Here is a 12640-nt window from a genome sequence, read left to right on the forward strand (position 1 = left end):
CAGGAATTGTAAAAAATTGTTTGGTACAACTGCTTGATTACACAGTAATTTCTGGTGCCAGGACCAGGTTTGTACGATTTAAATTATCCTAAAACACGGTGGCTATTACAAGTTGTATGATCTTACTTCCAAGAGAAAGATATGGCTTGAATTTCAGTACATATCAAGAATGTCAGATGCAGTATGGATGGTGTTGGTTTGAGCCTCCTTCATGCCTCCGTACAGTATTGTTATACTATGGCACCGAATACCACACAGTCAGTGCTGATTAGGTTTGTGGCTGACACTATTTGATACCAACATTATAGAAACTTCCCAACTCCACCATGTTGCTGAAACTACCCAGCTGGAAACAACTTACCAAGAATATACAAGGAACATTAAAGAATCAGGTCTTTAGTGCTTCCCTCCTGCAAATGATATGAAGCAAATCAACTGTGAACTAAACTAGAAGCAGAAATTGGAATGAATTATGCAAGCTATCTCAACTGAACATTTTTTCCCCCTCATCATATCCCTGCTTTACCTAATGCAGGAAAATTCTTTTAGACAGCTGCTATTTCTTTTGGCTTATTTCATACATCACCAGGAATACCTCCCACTGGGTTTCTCAGGAGATTGCTAAAATAACATAAGTAATACCGTGCAAGCATTCTATCATTAGTCACCTCAGATGAAGATCATTCTGGCTTTGTCTATTCCTCTCCATGATTTCTTTCAGTGCATCAGTACAGTCCTTTGTTTTTCTGTGAACATGCTCATCATTCCTCAACTCTTGTAGCACCTTTGTGACAAGTTATTGCACTCAAAATCTTATGGGCAAAAGGGGAAATGCTTCATTTAGAAAGCTAAGCACTTATTGTTAGACTAATTAAAATCTTAACTGCCTAACTAAAATACAATAAATTATTATTAGATTTCAGTTACAATGATGCCAACATTCAAGATTACAAATTATCTGAATAATTCAATGCTCATCTCAGTAATACAGTAAAGGATTACTATACAAAAGCGTGGTCTGGTGCTACATTCTCCCTTATCCTGTTCCTTCAGCTTCCAATTGTGACAGTAAGTCATCCTGAAAAATCAGCTGTGGGGGCTGCAACAAATTTGTTAGCATCCTGACTTCTTTGCTAGGAGGATCACGATGCTCATTATATTTGTTGGGTCTTTTTTTGCCTTTTGCTGAGCATTATGGTGGTGGTGGTTTCTTCTATCTCTCTGTATAAGCCTATATTTGACAATTTTTTCAATGTTTCCTAACACAATGTTGTTCCTTAATCTTTTATTGTTGATTTTGAACTCAGTATTATAAGCAAACTCCAGCATAGGCAGATCTAAAATATATTGGATACCTGTCACTTTTGTTTGTTACTTCTAGAACTGGTTTTGTCAAGCTATGCAATTCTTCAACCCAGTACTGTTAAGTTGCTATTAGCTCGGAGTGCTCCAGACTCATCCTCTGACACTTTTATCTCCCTATGCCTCTATATCTCTACACGACTTCCAGTGTTCTTTCCAGTGGCATCTCCTATCACACAATTACTACATTTCTCCATGCTACATTATGTTAAAGTATTTCATTTTAATAACTTCTTGCTATAATCATCAGTATAAAATTATGATAATTCCATGTTCTTATAGAAAACTAAGCAAGAACAAATTATGCAATAGCCTCCTTATCATTAAAAAAAAAATCACGAAGTAAACTAAAGCTCTATGCTGGCAAAGACAAATTCAAGTAAAGTCTGATGAGGATTAGTCTCAAAGTCTTGTAAAGCAAGCACTCTAAGTGGATTAGGTGGCTGTAATGACCAGGTGATGCCAGTCTTTTCAAGGCATACAAACTCAAGCCTCAGTCTTATCAAGTTTTGCACACAACTGAAGCCACTGAAATGTTGTGTGCACTTCTGTGTGGTTTCCAATCCCACAAGGCCAATTACAACACTACATAAGCAAACATTTGGGAGATAATTAAAAGATGATTAAGAAAAAATACAGATCCAGCTGTTAGTGGATGCAAACGCAGAGTTCTATGATTAAAAACATTTGTTCCAGAGAATCACCGGTTTTGTTCTTTCTACAAACATTCATGAGATTGAAAGTGATGGAGATCTTAAGTTTACAACTTGGAAATGGGAGAACTGTGCAGCTTTTTACAATTGTTCTAGAAACAGCAAGTATAGGTTGTTCAGATTTATGCTGTTCCTGACTATTACCATTAGTACTCAGCCAGTTACACCTTTTCTCTGCTGATGGGTGGATACACAGTGTTGGAGATTTGTTGAGACATTTATCATTCATATTCATCATAATACAGTTTCATCTATGCAGGTCTTATTACCTTGTTGAGATCTCACTTTACACAACCTCGCAGTCAAATTTCAAAGTTGTCATTGTTTGTACTGAAATGCACCATGGAAGACTGAACTGCAGCTTTAGTAGAACATAAAAAGCTCAGTGGCTTTTTTTAAGCATTCTCTCAATGGCCATCTCCAAGTACAAGTGGGAGGGGAAGCAGCTGGGCTGCTTTGCTCTGTTGAATATCCTGGTTCTTCGTGGGCAGTATCTGAAATCTGTGAATTACTTGCAGGTTTTTCTTTTTTCTGCCTAGACTAACTGCAATCCACAGAAGTCTAACTTGTGAAAATAAGCTTTGTCTTGAGACCTCCAAGGAGATAGCCCCTGAGGAACCACAGAATCCCAGAATCGTAGGAGCTGGAAGGGACCTCTAGAGATCATCAAGTCCAATCCCCCTGCCAAAGCAGCTCCCTAGCCCAGGTTGCACAGGTAGGAGTCCAGGTGGGTCTTGAATGTCTCCAGAGAAGGAGATCCCACCACCTCTCTGGGCAGCCTGTGCCAGTGCTCCATCACCTTTCTCCGTGAAGGAATTCTTATGCACATTTGTGCAAAACTACCTGCGCTTCGGTTTGTGGCCATTTCCCTTCCTCCTATCACCATGTGAAGAGTCCAGCCTCATCTTTTTGCTTCCTGCTCCTTAGATATTTAATAGAAATGGATTAGATCCCCTCCACGTCTGGTGTTTATTTTTTTTTTAATTTTTTTTAAGGCTGAATAGACCCAGGTCTCTCAGCCTCTCCTCGTAAGAGAGGTGTTCCATGCCCTTTATCATCTCTGTGGCCCTCCGCTGGACTCTTTCAGGAAATCCCTGTCTTTTTTGTACTGAGAAGACCAGAACTGGCCATAACAATCCAGAACATACTCTTATAATGTCCAGCAGGGGCTACAGCAGTACATACTCATGTACTCATGTCAACTACCACAGAGTACTGCTTGTAAAAGAAATAAGGTTGCAAGGAGATCCTCTACTGTTTTATATACTCACAAAACAAGACCACTTGTTCTGTTGTGAGCTAAGCCTATCAGTCCAGATGCATCTTTGTCAGTACTGAGTAGAGAGGAAGGTTCACTTCCCTTGAGTGGTGAAACTCTTCCCAATAGAGTTCAGGATGTTGTTGACTTTCTCTACCGTGAAAGTTCATTGCTGGTTTGTGCTTAGTTATCACTTAAGACTCTCAAGTCTTTGTCTACAAGCTGCTATGATCTGATTTGAGTATATGTATCAACACAGGGTTGCTCTCATTTCTGTGAGCGTTTTCACAGTGACCATGCATGCTCAGAAATGTGTGAGCGTCATATCTGGCCAACGATGCACCACAGCTGGATCAGCAAATATGCAATGCTATAACTGACATGTGCTGATTGTTATTCAGACATTCTGTATAATTTCCTTTCCTCCAAAAAATAGAAGGGAGCGTCTGAAAACTGCTTTCAGCAAGTCTGAGAAAACTCACATGCATGTCTAGCTTACGTACAGTAACACAATTGAAACTGCACAGTTAGGAAGACTTTTCCAAGATCTAGTCCAACTGACCAACCTCTTCAGTGCTAACCAAAACCATAGAACCATAGAATCATTAAGGTTGGAAAAGGGCTCTGAGATCATCTAATACAACCATCAAAGTTAAAGAATATTCAGAAGGGCTATATGTTAATGAAAGCATTGCCCAAATGCCTTTTGAACATTATCAGTCTCACCAGGAAGGTGACTGAGAACTAACTGACTCTCAGAGCCCAGAAGGTTGAGTGGAGAGGAACTTCATGAGGTTCAACAAGGACAAGCAAGAGTCCTACACCTGGGGAGGAATAACTGCATGAATCAGTACAGGTTAGGAGCTGACCTACTGGAGAGAAGTTCTTCAGAGAACCGGGTGCTCTGATGGACAGCAAGTTGGTCAGTGGTATCCTGAGGTGCATTAAAGAGAGCATGGCCAGCAGGCTGAGGGAGGTGATTGTGCTCATCTCCTCTTCCAGTAATGGGACAAGAGGCAATGAGCACAGGAAATTCCATCTGAACACAACAAAAAGCTTCCTTACTTTGAGGGTGACAGTACTGGAACAGGCTGCCCAGAAATGTTGTGCAGTCTCCTCTGGTGATATTCAAAAACTCCAAGGATGTTGTTCTGTACAACCTATTGTAGGGAACCTGCTATAGCAGAGGGTTGGACCAGATGATCTCCGGAGGTCCATTCCAGTCTCTATGATCCTGTAATTCTGGGAAGCATGTTCCACTGTTTGACCATCCACACAGTAAATAAATGTTTCCCAATGTGCATCTGACCCTCACCTGGCTTGGCTCTGTGCCATTCCCACCCTGCCAGCAGTTCCCAGGAGCAGAGCCTGGCACCTCCTTCTGTGTCCCCTCCGCAGGGCACTGTAAGATCAATGAGGTTGCCTCCCTGCCTCCTCTTCTCCAGACTGGGCAATCTGAGTGCCCTCAGCCTCTCCTCACAAGACTTTCCATCCAGTCCATTATCAGCTTGGTTGCCCTCCTCTGGATGCACTAAAGTACCTTAACATTGTTTTAATACTGCATAGCCCAGAACTGAACACAATATTCAAGATGAAGCTGAACCAATGCTAAATGTAGCGGAACATCTTGATATGTAGAATATCAGTTGTAACATCTAGAACCAGAAACAGAGAGCGTGCCCTGAAAATCACCACTGCACCACCTTCAACCTTGATCTGCGAACCTGGAGTGCTTGCATTTCAGCCAATAACTACTCCTGTTGGTATGACTTTATATCCACACTGAGCTTAGCTCTGCTGCTTCAAGATCAAACACAACAACAGGCTGACACCATCCATTGCTGACAAAAGCAGGATAATTCATTTGAACATGCATTTCCATCCCTTCTTTACTGTGAGACACTCAAAATACTTGCCAAGTAAATTCTCTTTTCATTTCTGTGAAAGTCTTTGCTGATTCACAAGGGTGGAGAAGGAAAGTAATAGGGGAAACACACATGTTGTAATATAGTGAGAGTTCATAGTGTAAATTGCTCAGCTGGAAAAACAAACCACAACAACCTTGTGAGACAGTCAAGCTGTGTGGACCCTCCTACACACAGAAAACACTCACCCTCCAGGACTGCTTTGCAACTGGGCTGTAATCCATCATATGCTATGTGGTCCTGATCCCATGGTATGATCCAGATGCAGAAAGCTTACAGTACTCCTTACTTCTGCAGCTTAAGAGGAAAAAAATATGCTTTTCCTGCATATTGGCTGTGCTGAGCCACACAAAAGCAAAGCGGAACATTTCAGAGAATTTTCCTGCTAATGAGTTAACATTTCCAAAGTGGGATAAGACAGATGCAGCTATAAAAGTACCTTAATTCAATTCATTGACCCCTGGTGGAAATGAAGCAATGAATAAGACAGTTGCTTAACAGTAACCCAAGACAGTTAAGAATAGCATTTCTCTTACTGCCTTAACATCTTTCTTTTTTTCTTTGTACAAGGCAGCATGTGCTGAAAGTAACATTCAAAGGAAGTGTTTCAGGACAAATTTTTCTTTCCCTTATCTACAATGCTGAATATTAACTACATAAAACAAATATGTCTCTGAGCTACTGAAGCATGTGGCTATCCAAAGAGTACATTTTGTCTCCCTTCAGTGGAGCGCTGTCGAAATTATCACACCACCCACAAGTCCTTTGATACTTCATATGACACTCACAGAAGTTCCTCTATGATGTAAAACAGTTTAGCAAGAGTTATTCCTCCTCTCTCTCTTTCAACCTACTGGTGTGAGGAACATCGCACGAAACAACTACAACAAACCATTGACACATTGGAATGCAATCAGTGGGTTGATCAAGGAAATTTCCCATTGCTTGAGCATCTATGGCTCTGCTTCATCTGCTGTTTACAGACACACTTTTTCAATGCATCAGTCATTGTCTATTTTGGGACTACCAGTTTTTCAGCAAATCTGCTCCAGCTTTCATGAGTACAACCTCTGAGCACCAGCCCACTGTCGTAATCTTGTCATGCAGAGAGCACACATGCTGATGTAGCTAAATCATATTTCTATTCAGAAGACACTGCACAGAAAATTCTTTCTGGAGACAAGTCCATTTTAAATTTCTGATTCATCTAGGATCTTTCCCAAATTCTCCAGTTGCTATATCCGGGGGAAGAAAGACTTGGAAATGTCACTCTCAAGCAATAGAAAAGGAGAAACAAGTTATGGAGAGTCCTATTGTCTAACTGAAGCTTTGAGGGATATACCAGTCTGACTTTGGCAGGTGCTGTGCAGAGCCAGGAATTGGACTCAGTGATCCTTGTGTTCCTTATGGGTCCCTTCCAACTTCAGATATTCTCTGATTCTATTTTTCTATTATACATCCAATTCTTTTTCTTCTCTCCCCCTTATAACACAGCTATCAGCAGAGTAACTCGCACAGGGAATAAAGGAGGGAACCTAAGAACTGCAAGGCATGACTCTGGAACAGCTATAAACTGCCTTACATACAAAAGATACAAGGATTTCATAGGGACTCCTAATGCATTAACTCAACAAGACACAAGAACCAGTAAAAGGTACAAATTCAGGATAATGCAATAGAGGTTGCTTTATGATTGCAACTGATTTTTTTTCTTAATTATTATTTAAGTGGGAGTACAAAATAAAGGACAGGAAAAAAAACATAGTTTGTAAATCATCAAAAAATTAGTAGCAGATCTTAAGAAATAACTCCTGGAAATGAGGCTGCTTCTTGCTATTTATATAGCACCTAGCAAGCTGTCTCTATTTCAGTGATGCCAAAGGTTGACAGACAGTAACAACATCCAAAGCAACTGTGCAATTAACTTTAAAAGCCATTTATTCCCTCAGTTTCAGGAGAATGGTTTCCATATCGGGTCCTTGACTTTTCTGCAACACATTAAAGAGTCAAAAGTGTCATCTGGATCCACACAAACTCTTCACTTAGAATACTAGTAGGTAATATTTCATTTTTAAATGTATTGATTTCTGTAATGTTTAGTCAGGTTAGCAAATATGTTCATTAGAGTAAACTGTGCAATTCTCATGCTCTAGCCTCTTGCTCCTTATTGCTTGCACAGGGACACTCTTGCACCCACAGGTATATAGGACACGTCAGTTTATCATTCTGGCCTCCCCCCTCTATTTAGCAGCTGCCCCAGCAGCTCAGCTGCTCCTAGCCTTTACCAGCTTATATTTGGATTTTGTTTCTTCTAGGATTTTTGTTTTAATTTTAGTATCTAGCACTTTCTTGCTCCTTAGCTAGAGGTCATCAGGTTTTGTGTGACTGATCATTAGCAGCCTCAGTTATCTGTGCCCTACAACAGCTGATTAAGACCTATAGCTAAACCTTGTCACTGACACTAGAGAGCTGCTCTCCAGGTTCAGTGCTCCTTCTGCACGTCCAAGCCACACCAAAAACAGCAACTTCTCCCATGCATTGCCTTCACTCATGGCTGTACGCAAGACACCCTGAGACATGCTCTGAGGTTGGGAAGTCTCAGAAAGGTGTCTTCATTCTTCTCTCCTACTAATGGTAAAAATGAGATAGAGGAGGACCTTCCACAGAAAAAGGGACTGTGTTTACAGCAAGTGGACAAACCCTGGCAATAGTATAGATTGCACAGGTGAAATGTGCTTAGCATGAAATCAGAGTTATTTGCTAGATTAATCACTGTACGAGACAGCAGGATTTTACTGACATTTTCATACCATAAACAAATTTTATTACAGTCCCTCATGTATTCCAACAGCTGTGCTAGCATGCCCTGGGTAGCAGACTTCAGATTCTTCAACTTCTTTGTATCTCCTATATTTTGATTTGTTGTTTAAACCTCTTGATCTGACTATTGGTATGACTCAATTATAAACTGCATATTTTAACTGATCAGCATCTTCCAATTAGAGACAGTAGCTTCTGAGTAAGATTAGCTTCTGAGTAAGATGAGTTGACTGGAATCTTTTTGAGCCTGTCAGCAAAAGCCTCTAGGAAAAAAAAAAAAAAAAAAGAAAGCTTTAAAATGTCTAATTTGGTGTTATTGATCTGTAAATGCAAGAGATGAAACACTGCTGGAAAACTTCCACAAGATTATGTCAATACACAGTGGGAGCATTAATACAATCATTTTTAAAGAAGCCAGACACAATGATTCACCCTCTTCAAGATGTGCCTGGACTTTGGTATGACTTATGATTTCCATGTTATTTACTTCAACCAAAAAGCTTTCCTTTCTCCCCCAAAAGTTAGCTGTAAGTTTTAAGAGGAAAATTCATCCTGGCCAGAGCAACAGTTCACTGAATAGTTTAACTGTCCAGCTCTATTTGACTTCATAATCACACAGGCAACCATGTGCATGAACACTAAGATCTGCATTTTTGGCAACTTGCTCCATGCTGCAATTTGTTCCAGATATAGTTTCAGAATAGAGATCAGTCAAAGCAGCCTCCGGGCTCTGCCGCCACCAGCACATGTGGCCAACAGACTGTGACAAGATTGGAGTGACACCGCAGCAGTGGAAGCTGTGGCATGTGGGGAGAGGCAGCCGCCTCCAGCTTTCAGGCTGCTCCAGAGAGCGGGTCAGCGGCTGTGCATTGCTGGTCACCTGCTGAGCTGCATTTTGCCTCTCCAGTCTTCCAGCTTCCCTATTGCTTACAGGAATGCTTCACCTACAACTACCTGACAAAAAACATAAAAGGCCACTAACTGCAGGTAGAAGCTATTTCAAGATGCTTTTATGCCACTATAATTTTGCCCCACACGGAGTCCTGCCTGGGTATCAGTTTCAGCTCAGATGAGAAGAAAATATATCACCCCACTATCTTTTTAGATTAAGATTATTTAAATGGGAATTAAACCAGAATTACATAAAGAACCCTCTGTGTGTAAACCCAGTGTACAAACAGGTACCTTGGGACTGCTAGTGAAATTTAACAGATGGATCACCTTTCCCAACAGGGCAGGGAATCTTCAGAAAAACAGTAGGAAATCTGAAATACCTTATTTCTGACAGTTTGCATTTGATGCAGTTTATTATTAAAGTCTTTATTTCAACTCCTACTAATGCAACAGAATATACTGCTAGCTAGCTTACCAGCTGTAACTCCACCAACAGGCATGCCAGGCAGACTGATATCACAGCCTGGGGCTATCTTGGCCCCTGCACCAGCATGGGCTGTCAGTCCAGGCCAGCTGGCCTCCCTCAGTTCTACATCCTAATCCTACTGGGATTGTGAACCCGTCCAACAATTAGTCATGCTCAAGCAGTGGTTCAGGAACAAGGAGAGCATCGAGCCTGCTGCTTTTCCCCTTCTTCCTGCCCACACCCTAAACACTGACATTTAAGCTAGTCTTACCCCTGTCTTTGGTGGCAGAAGTTTGCAGCAGGGTAATGAAAAAAGATGCAGCCCATTCTTAGGCCTATCTTGCTGTGCAGCACAGGAACATAATGCAAAATGCTGCCACAAGATCATCCACCAGGACCTCTGCCTGAGGTTTTCATGCCGCAATGCCACTCCTGTGATAGGCCAAACACCCTATTGTTTTGGGAGGGTCACTGTCCTCAGGAAGGGTGATTTTGCAAGGTCCTTCCTTGTCACTTGTGGATTTAGGAAATGGAAATAGAACTGACGGTGCAGAGTCATAGGAACAACACATCATATTAATGATAGCAAGTAGATTCTGGAACAAGTACTTAAGCTTAATATTACAGTAACGTTTAAATGCACATTAAAAAAAGCAAAGAAAACACAGCAAGCGTGCCCGCGTCCAGTCATAAACAACTAGAAAACTAGAAAGCAGGTTCAGAGTTTTGATCAAAAACCATGAGGGCAACCTCATGGTAATTAATCACCAGACAGCAAGATTCACAACAGTAGCATCACTTTTATCTTAAGAGACTCTACTGTTACCCATTTACCATAGAATAAGCCACATAAGGGTGAGTTTCCAAATATCTAGCTTAATTCTTCATAATTACCCCTTTTCTGGCACTTCTACACTACCATCAGGATCACTCTACAAGAAGGCTGATGCACAAGAATTTACCAGGGCCTCACCCTCTGGCACAATCCAACACTTCCATTCTGACTACACGTCCATTACTCTTCTGTGACATATTATCTGCTCAGTTCCCAAATTTAATTAAGAGGCCCAAGATGTGGGAGAAAGGAATGCACTCTTCCAAAACATCCTCCCACCCAGGAAGAGCACACTGCTGAATACAGAGAGTCCGTGCAGTTGAATACATGACAGCACAGGACTTCAAATGAGCATGTAAATGCTGAAAGTGAATAAATAATTCAGTGGGAGATGTGGCAAATGTACAATTCAGCTAAGATTTATTTAAATTAAAAAGTCATACGGCTCACTGGAGACTATAGGGAGTTTTTTGGAGGACATTTGTGCTACCTGCTAATTCCCACTTGTAATATATTGCCTGTTGCCACAATATCATCCATGGAATCCACCATGTCTTATACAGAGCAATCACACACTCTGGTCTCTTGAGTTCTTAGCAGACCGTTCTGCTAAGCTTTAGGAAAGATTACTGTTACAGGTTCAGTCCCACATAAATCAAATAGATTCATTTCTTAGGAAGGAAAGGAGATTTTAAAATCATATTCAGAGGTATTCAAATCCAACATCTATGCAGACAATGCATTATCTGTTGACGCTTCTGTTCTCTAAAGCACTTTTTTGTAATTTTCAGTGTGCTTCAGCAGCTTCTTCATGGAGAATAAATCTGACCTGTCAACACACGCTTAGCTTTTCTGCCACTCACTCTGACAGAAAAGGAGTGAGAATTTCCAGAAATTCAGGAATTTTTCAGAAAAGAAGTTCAGGACTACCCACAGAAACTTCCTTTTTCTCCCCATTCCATGGTCTTGTTTCCACCTTACTACTAATTTCACTTAGTACAATCCCTGGCATTCCCTGCCAAGATTTGCTTGTGTATAGGAACATAAAACCTGACAAACGACCAGACCAATGACATTTGTTTACTCTGAGAAGCAGAACAGCTTTAAGTTGTTTAAAACTTACAAATATAGGGAATATTTTCAAACTCTAACAGAGGTATAGATTCATTCCTGACAGCTTAACAAGCTGAATTTAACTCTGTAGACATTTGTTGCTGAAGCCCCTGTTCCGTTTCTTTCTTCCAGTAACTACTCATCTCCCTAGAAGAAAGATTTTGAAGACTAGACATTCCAGTGACAGCATCTGCTCTTTGAGAATAAGCAGCAGTGAACTCTACATTTTTACATCACTTAGACAAAATTATATTGCTTAATTCTTGAGCATATTAATATTTCAGATTGAACATGTCTAATACAGCCAAACAGGAGGATGCTGCCAGTGTTCCATCTCACTCACAATACCCACTCTTACCTAAACATTTTCACAGCTTCCCATAGACTAGATTTCAGCAAAGTGGCTCCAGTACAGGCCTTAAACCCAGCTGAAAGGTAACAGCTCCTTACAGTGACTGAGTGTAATTAGTTTGGGATTGATTCATCTTCAGATTCCTGACAGTAAGCAAGATCTACAGTTGGATTTCTTGCACAGCAGATGAAAGTAACTGGGAGACTGGACCAGACTCTGCACACCTAGATTAAAACTACAGCTTCTTCTTGTGTCAGGTAACCAAAATGAGAGGAAGGGGAGGAACTTGACTGTTTGCTGTGGCAAGGAATAGGGAAGAGTTTCAATTTGGGTCTGAACAGTTGACAAGAAGTAAAAGCACAGGAGAAAAGACTTAAGTCCTGAGTAGACTCACAGAGTTAATCACAACTGTGCTTGACAAAGACACGTGAGCAGTGACAGCACCCTCACTTTGGATATTACCACATGCAACTGTAGGTCTTTCAGGTGAGATAGTCTTTGGCATTTACTATTCTCTGTAAGTAGCTCATCCAAAGGAGCTAATTCTTCACTCTGAACTGAGTGATCCCAACAGCACAAAGGCTGCATTTTAACACCTCTAGAGGTATAGGCCTCTCAACACTTCCACCTTGGTTAGAAATCTCTGATCATGGTCTGAAACATTCAATGCTTCCTATACGCATATCAGCACAGTCACAACTTCACCTTTTTTCTATCCATCCTTTTTCATTCCTTGCTGATTTGACCTGTAACTGTTCTTTAACCACAAGCAGCTGCCTCTTGCAGGTCACCTCTTCTGTTATTTACTCATCTGTATTCAAGTGTAGCCGCTGTGGCTGAACTAATCCAGAAGTGTTTCAATGCCTCCACTAGCTTTTCACTAAGACACAAGCATCACCCTT

This window comes from Cyrtonyx montezumae, unplaced genomic scaffold, assembly GCF_038088225.1.
Source record: "Cyrtonyx montezumae isolate F1298 unplaced genomic scaffold, pur_monq_1.0 scaffold_3, whole genome shotgun sequence".
In the NCBI taxonomy this organism is placed as follows: Eukaryota; Metazoa; Chordata; class Aves; order Galliformes; family Odontophoridae; genus Cyrtonyx; species Cyrtonyx montezumae.